The sequence below is a fragment of the Epinephelus moara genome, chromosome 21, assembly GCF_006386435.1.
Source record: "Epinephelus moara isolate mb chromosome 21, YSFRI_EMoa_1.0, whole genome shotgun sequence".
NCBI lineage: Eukaryota > Metazoa > Chordata > Actinopteri > Perciformes > Serranidae > Epinephelus > Epinephelus moara.
Window position 1 is genome coordinate 15,923,834 of NC_065526.1, and position 8,550 is coordinate 15,932,383.

Consider the following 8,550-nt stretch of genomic DNA (forward strand, 5'->3'; position numbering starts at 1 on the left):
CAGATTACACATATATGAGCTGACTTTGACACTGGAGGTGGAGGGGATGGTGAGATGGCTGCCAAGCTGCAGACCGTTGTTTGAGACCAGCAACCAAAGTGGGTGTTCTTTTGTGAGAAATCGGCAGCATTTCCAGCCATGACTGTGTCACCAGAACCAGGTATTTTAAGCCAAAACATGATAATTTCCTAATGTTTGTAACCCTCTATTGCCTAGTCAAATAGGGCCATAGTAAATAACATAAAAGCTCTGGCCAAGGCAATGGAGAGGGTCAGACAAAATTTACCTATATGAATCAGGTTGGTCATTATTCTATGGCTCACTATGCTGAACGTGGTGATATGTGCATACACGTTTACTGTTTGTGCTTCATATGAATATGTGGAGGCACGTGAATACACATACAGTATTTGTGTACAAGCGGTTCAGTTATTTGTGATAGTCCTACTATTATAGCTACTCATTTTCTTGTCTTACTTATCCCTATATGTATTTTTTTTCCTTCTCTTCCTTTACTCTTCTCCTGGAGTCTTAACAACTGCAAGATTTGTAAAACATATGGATACATATGGATGACATGTGGCTATGTATATGTCATTTATTATTAGGACTTTGCAAAGAAACTAACTAAAAATTTGATCACTAAAAAAAGATCTTTTCCTAACCATGACCAAGTGGTTTTTGTGCCTAAACATAACCATGTGTTAACCACAGCTTTACTGAAACATTAATAAATGTGAAGGTCAACATATCCGCTACATAATAACGTACAAATGTTACATATCCATGGTTTGCAGAAATGTACAAAAATGCCAACGTTTTTTCTGGTGAGTGGGTTGGTAGGACATGTAATTTTTGACGATTCCTAGTTGGTTCGTTCATCAGAAGAATATGATCATATTTAATCACATCTTTTAAAGCCGGATAATACCTGGGTCCAGCTTCTCAACTGTTATGATTTTCTACTTTCCTTTATCTTTTGTGATAGTAAACTGTATGTTTAGGATTTGGCAGTTAAACAAAATAAACAATATAAAGACGTCACCGTGGGCTTCGAAAAACGGGCATTTGATGAACAAAAATTGTACTTCCAGGTCAGTCTATATTTTGCTGAATGAAAAACACTCTTGTTAGTCTCCGCTGTCCTACAACAAATTTATTTATTTACACTCCTTGTACCAGGAAACAGACGCCACACATTAGTGGTGAGTGACAGTGAATACAAGGACAGGGCCAAATCACCATGACACAGCACATATGTTTCATGTTTTCATACTTTTTTCACCAAAGCATTTTTCTCCATTTTTGGACATTTTATAGCCCAAAAATAATCAAAAGTTTAACTGGCATTAAAATGATTGTTAGCTGCAGTCCTATATCATTGTAAACATTATAATTACTTTCACAGCTCATGTCTAATTCCGGTTTGGTTCACCAGATGAGTTTGCTGTGCTTTGCTGCTCATCATAGTAGACCTCAGCATGGCTTATTTTAAAATGCTCTCATTATAAATACACAGTTTCATTTCATGAAAATCAGTCATTTGAATGGAGTGAAAAGTTTCTGGAAATCAATTAATTATAACTAATTCTTTACTGAATAAGTTGTTTCTATTCATTAAATGATATGCCTGATTTTCAATTTGATTAAAAAAAGTATGCAGACTATTAATTACTTTTACATATTTTCCTAAGAAACACATACTTCCACTTTGGAAAAATGAATCTCTTCTAATGTTTAGGCTGTTCCTGGACCAGTTACATTTTTTAATACCTGTGGTTTTCGTTATATTCTTGCTTGGAAAACTTCAAGAGGTGATCAGTCATGAGCTTTGTTGTCACTTTTGTATTTTTTTTCTCTCCGTTTGTTTGTCTGTATGGTAATACTCAGTGTACTCTTATGTTTGTATGCTGACTCATTGGTGCTTGCTGATTATTGTACATTATTCTGAAATAAGAAGATGAAGAAAAAACGTAAAGTGTACACTGGAATTATTATTATATACTGTTCCTATTATATGATAGTGAACTGGTGAATGGGTTTCCGTCTGATTATGGGGAAAGTTCAGATGCACTCATACTTCAAATTTTGTCACTTCAGCTCCAAATAAATGCACTGAAATCCCAAAACTACATTGAAGTCTAACAAGAGTTTCTGACACTTCTGAGCAGCCCATTAGGGAACATTTCAGGGGGAAAATCCCTAAGATTTCCAGTGCTCTGGGGGGGATTTCACTAAATCTTGTGCTTATTCTCATGATACTTAGGAAAAGTAAAGCGGTTTTAATAGCTTTCCCCCTGACACATTGATGGCGGAATATGCTTTGGCTCTGTGGTAGATAGCTTCAATCCCGAGAGGTTGGGAGAGAGAGTGGGGGGGGGGGGGAGATCTGCTCGTCTCTGCCTGCCAGTACACTTTTCATAAGGCCCCATCTAAACTAAATTAATACACTTCCTCCAACATCTGAGGATAAACCTGAGGGCCACATTACTGTGGCAGCCCCTATCAGCCGGCTTGTAATACAACCGAGTCAGCAGTCAATGAGATACATTTGCAACCAGGCATTTGTCAGCGACTCAGAGCCACAGAGGGAGGAGATTTAAAATGTCCTGCAGTAAATTAAGTCCTGCTTGAAAAGTGAAAGGTGCCGGCTAAGCAGGCGGCTGCTTACTTTAAATGACAGACTGGTTAAGGGGGTGATGATGGTGTGGTGATGGAGGGAGGAAGAAACTGAACCAGGGGCTAGAATTTCTTTTTACAGCTGTAAAGCATTTTTAAAAATGTAAATATGTTGCATGAGGAGACTGAAATATCTCTGAAGTCATGACTAATATTTGGATTGAACGTGATCTATATACATAATCATATCTCTGTGTTGTTTCTACACAATACAACTAACAGCGCTCTGCACTGAACTACGGCAGACCATCAAATTAAAGTGATTTGACACCAGTGAAGCTCAGAGGAGAATACCATTTAAAGTAGGTATTTGGATTAATTATCTCGTTAAAAGAGGCAACCTGAGGCCAATAATTAGGGAGGAGAGAAGCTCAGTCTTTGCTTGATCACTGGGGAGAGGTTATTTGCTGTGATTCAGTGAGACACTGAGAAAAAATCTAATGATACCTTCAGGTATTTAGAGGATGACTTGAAGATTAGAGTAATTAAAGTGAGGAATCAATTTGTTTGGGCGTGTATTGTCTGCCTGCTTTGCCTTTTAAATTACTTAACTATTTCATAAAAAGTTACTTGAGTGGTAGCCAATGATGCCCGGCTAACTCAAGTCAATACTCAGGCATTATTATTATCATGGATCTACAATCAGTGCTGGAGGAAGTATTTAGATCCTTTGCTTAAGTAAAAGTACTACAAATACTCTGTTGCAAGCTTAAGTCCTGCACTGAAAACGTTACTTAAGTAAAGTACATAAGTACGATCAGGAAAATGTACTTAAAAGTAAGAATTACTCAATGCAGAAAAATGTTATACTACTAAATATTATATCATAAGATTATTATTACTCACGCATTAGTATAAAAGCAAGATTTTACTGTTATATTTGGCTTTAGTGTGCTCATTTTAAACTATTAACTAATGATTATTTTAATTATAGATTCATCTGCTGATAAGTTTCTCCATTATTTGATTGATTTTTTAGTTTGTAAAAATTCATAAAATGGTGAGCTATGCCGTCATAATTACCCACAGCTCAAAGTGACACCTCCACAATGCTTATTTTGTCCAACCAATATCACAAACCTCAAAATGAATAATAAATAATTGAAAATTAATTAAAAAAAAAGAAAAGAAAGTTGGTTAGTTTAATTTACGACAAAGCATCACATTTTAGAAGCTCTTCGTGTGTTTTGTGTTCCAACACCTCAGTTTGTGAAGTAACTAGTAAAAGCTGTAAAATAAATATAGTGAAGTAAAAGGTACAATAATTCCCTCTGAGATGTAGTGGAGTATAAGTATAAAGTGGCATGAAACGAAAAGACAAGTAAAGTACAAGTGTCTCACATTTGTACTAAAGTACAGTACCTGAGTAGTTTAATTCTACCGTGGTCTACAACAGTGGTTCCCAACTGCTCCAGATTTCCCCTTAGTCATTAGTTCAAGGTCTATGTAGTTAAATATATTCAGTGTCATACTTAAGGTCCATTGAGAATGGACCCATGACACACTTTTGGACTATGACCCACCAGCTGGGAACCACTGGTCTACAATACATGTTTTGTAAAACATTAGTGAAGCATTTAGTGACACCACAAACCTTTGAGTATGGCCTTGTGTAAGGTGGCGAGGTCGTAAATGTTTAAAAAACAATAATATAACAATCATTCTATTCTCTTCTCATTCTTGAAGGACCATAACAGTGTTTTGTACTTGTGGGATTTTTACTAAAATTCATGTATTTTTCAAAGCATACTGTAATATTTACTTATCAGAATGTTTTCCTTATTCTTCAGTGAGAATACGTTGTTTCCATTTATCTGCATAGCACTAGATATTTTCTGGACATGTATCCTAATCCAATCACATCTCTTCTTTCTGTGTGACCATATTGTTGTAAAACAGGAAGTAACGGGGACGGGCTTTACCTGTGCCTTTTATTGGATCTCTTAAAAGTCCTTTACGGTGCTTTAAGCCAAAAGCTAGTCCATTTAATTCACATAAAAGGAGGAGCACTCACAACTTATCTTCTGCCATTTTCCTTTTTATTAAACCATTACTAACTCTACATTTACATCAAATATATAATAATAATAATAATAATAATAATAATAAGAAGAAGAAGAAGAAGAAGAAGAAGAAAATAAAAGCAGAGTATGTTGTTGGTGTCGGCAAGTTTCTCGCACTTGATTTTATAATGCAGCTTTAAAAAATGAAAGGAAACATGTGGCTGCCGAGAAAGTGGGAACAACACAGCTCCTGAAAAGACGTGCAGAGACACTGGTATGGTCCTTTACTTTAATCTATTGCTTCTTTTCCCTAAGGAATGGGATTACAGTATCCATTTAAAAAACTGTGAATTATCAGCAACTTCCATTCTCATTCACAGCAGAACAGAAACCCTTTGCCATATAACAGGGCGGGTACAGGAAAGAGGCACGTCTATAAAAACTCACGCACTTCATAGTACGAAGCCACTCTGCAAATGACAGAGCATGGCGCCACTAAGAGGCTTATGGAAATAATGGAAATAGTGTAGCCCCCGTGGCGATGATATGCTTGCTGTAACAGAAAGGGAAAGAGACCCGTATTTACCGAGATATCTCCTGGACTTGTGTTAAGCAGAGCAGTGGCTGTCCTGAGCCAGGCTGGAGGGAGGCGAGCAGAGATGCTGTCGCAACAGCAAGCTCAGATAAGCCCCAACTGGGTGAAGACAGAAAGGCATTAAGTGAGCATATCTGTGAGTTGTCTGATGCTCCTCCTGCAACGCTGGAGTGGGACTATTCACAGACTCAGTAAAGGCAGGTGATATAGACCCAGATCATTTGACTGTGTTCATTTGTAAGCATGTGTTTTTTAGCTCTTGGAAATCTGATTATAAGTCTCCCCTAAACGTCATTACACAGGTGATGTAGAGTCTAGAGAAAGAGGAACTGAAGGAAGCCAAAGAGCATCTGTGCATGCACTCTTTTTTCATCCATCCTGTATCTAAACTGCTAACATCTTGTCTCATCTCATTACCAGCCAATTTATTAGGTACACCTGTTCAACAGCTTGTTAGCACAAATACATAATCAGCCATTCACAGCAACTCAGTACATTTAGGCATGTAGACATGGTCAAGACAACTTGCTGAAGTTCAAACTGAGCATCAGAATGGAGAAGAAAGGTGACTTAAGTGACTTTGAATGTGGCATGGTTGTTGGTGCCAGACGGGCTGGTCTGAGTATTTCAGAAACTGCTGATCTACTGGGATTTTCACACACAACCATCTCTAAGGTTTACAGAGGATGGTCCAAAAGAGAGAAAATATCCAGTGAGCGGCAGTTCTCTGAGTGAAAATGCCTTGTTGATGCCAGAGGTCATCTGAACCAACAACACGTCCAACCTTGAAGCAGATGGGCTACAGCAGCAGAAGACCACACCAGGTGCCACTCCTGTCAGCTAACAATAGGAAACTGAGGCTACAATTCACACAGGCTCACCAAAACTGGACAATAGATGAACGTTGCCTGGTCTGATGAGTCTGGATTCAGATGGTAGGGTCAGAATTTGGTGTCAACAACATGAAAGCATGGATCCATCCTGCCTTGTATCAACGGTTCAGGCAGATGGTGGTGGTGTAATGGTGTGGGGGATATTTTCTTGGCACACTTTGGGCCCCTTAGTACCAACTGAGCATGGTTTAAACACCACAGCCTACCTGAGTATTGTTGCTGACCGTGTCCATCCCTTTATGACCACAGTGTACCCATCTTCTGATGGCTACTTCCAGCAGGATAACGCACCATGTCACAAAGCTCAAATCATCTCAAACTGGTTTCTTGAACATGTGCCTCATAAAGTGGCCAGTGAGCTATATATCTGTTGTATGGCAATATGGGCGTCCATACTGGAGCTACAATTTGATCTTATGAGACTGTATTGCCTGTTTCATGTAGATGAAAAGGCACCATGTACAGAAAATAACACACACAGCTGATATAGATCTACACATCAACAAAGGACACTAACTCCTTCCTGCAGTACTGCCAAAGTCCACTAGAGACCAGTAAAACAATGCTCTATATTTCATACCGATTTAAGTAATCACCTTTAGTAAAACTATGTTTCAACAAATCAAATGTAACCGTACGACAAGACTGCAGGAAATCATTTCATACTATAGTGGATACACTTAGCAAAAGATGGGCTCGTCCGGGATTTGAACCCGGGACCTCTCGCACCCAAAGCGAGAATCATACCCCTAGACCAACGAGCCACACTTACACATCAAAAATGCACAATTTATATTCTTACTCACCTTCAGGCGCTTTGTATGTTTTATACATGTTGAAATGTGTTAATGAAACTGTACAAAACCCCGACAAACTAGCCAGGAGAAACGGGGCTACCGCTGGCTAACAGTTATAGCCAGTTAGCAAGCTAACCTAGCTTGTAACAAGTTACCACTTAGCTTCTAGCTAACGTTGACTCTGCACCAGAAAAAAAGTTCCTGACCGCTTTCAAATGAGCTTAAATTGTAAAATATCCCTTTGAGAAACAATAACTAGACTTGTCAGCCGAAGTAAACCGGCTTACCTGTCTTTTTTGTCCATGTAGAGTAGCTGTCAGATCGGTTATTAAAACATAGTATGTTCAAATTAGTAGCTAACACTGAGTATCTGAGTTTCTTCTTCACGTCACATAAATTAACGTTACCTCACTGATGGTTAACGGTAAAAACACAAGAAGCTGCACTCACTTGAACTTCACGCTCACACTCTATAGGCTAGTCGTTGAGCTTAATGCATTATAACATGCTATATTTAGCTACATAATGTTAGTTTAAAAAAAGGCTTTAAAATTAAAGGTGAAAAGGCTTGCTTGTTGTTACTGTAGTACTTCAGCCCTATTAAGGGAGCATTGGCGCCCTCCTTCGGCCACCTGTTGCTAATGCTAATTCAAATCTGATAACCTGCTAATAACTTCAAATGGAAAAGCACTTAACTAAACATTTCCTGCGTCATTGCATGTAAAGATTTTTATAGAGAAGAAAAGTTATTTTAAAAACATTTTATGGGACTACAATATTTATCACATGTTGTAGGACAGCACCATAACTACATCAGATCTGCATGTACCAGGGGTTGACTGATGGAGAGAGCCTCTAAATAGTCCAGTTGGGCTGTATCATAGACAAGACTATATCCTCCTGAGACCCTGTGTCCTCTTAGGGGGACATCACATTTTGGGTTTACTTGGCTGTATACTTAATTCTGCTTAACTTAGACCTGTTGTCCTCGTTCGTGGACACTTTTTTGTGCCATCTATTGGTCGTGAGAGCCAGAGGTAGGTAGTAACTAGTTACATTTACTCAATTACATTTACTTGAGTAACTTTTTGGATAAATTGTACTTTTAAGAGTCTCTTTAATGCAAAATACTTTTTACTTTTACTTGAGTTATATTGTTTTAAAGTAACAATACTCTTACTTGAGTACAATATTTGGCTACTCTACCCACCTCTGAGTACATAATATATATATATATATATATATATGTTATGTTTGTAAAGATTTAATTTATTTTTGTTTTAGTTAAAGGGGTATCTTTAAAATACATGAATTTGCAGATTATTATTTTTGATTGAATGATTACATTCATGTTCTTATTTTACAAATAAATCAGACGTTACTCAACAGTTACTCAGTATTTGAGTAGTTTTTTCACCAAATACTCTTTTACTCTTACTCAAGTAATTATTTGGATGACTACTTTTTACTTTTACTTGAATAATATTGTTCTAAAGTATCAGTACTCTTACTTGAGTACAATTTTTGGCTACACTACCCACCTCTGGTGAGAGCACAATACAGTAATCCATGTAAAAACAAGA

The 8,550-nt window shown here is 37.6% G+C and overlaps 1 non-coding gene across 1 annotated transcript; it reads right to left on the reverse strand.

Moving 5' to 3' along the window:
- Positions 1-6,862: 6,862 nt before the first annotated feature.
- Positions 6,863-6,934, reverse strand: trnap-ugg (transfer RNA proline (anticodon UGG)). The gene has a single exon. It is a non-coding gene; the product is annotated as a tRNA-Pro (tRNA).
- Positions 6,935-8,550: the final 1,616 nt, after the last annotated feature.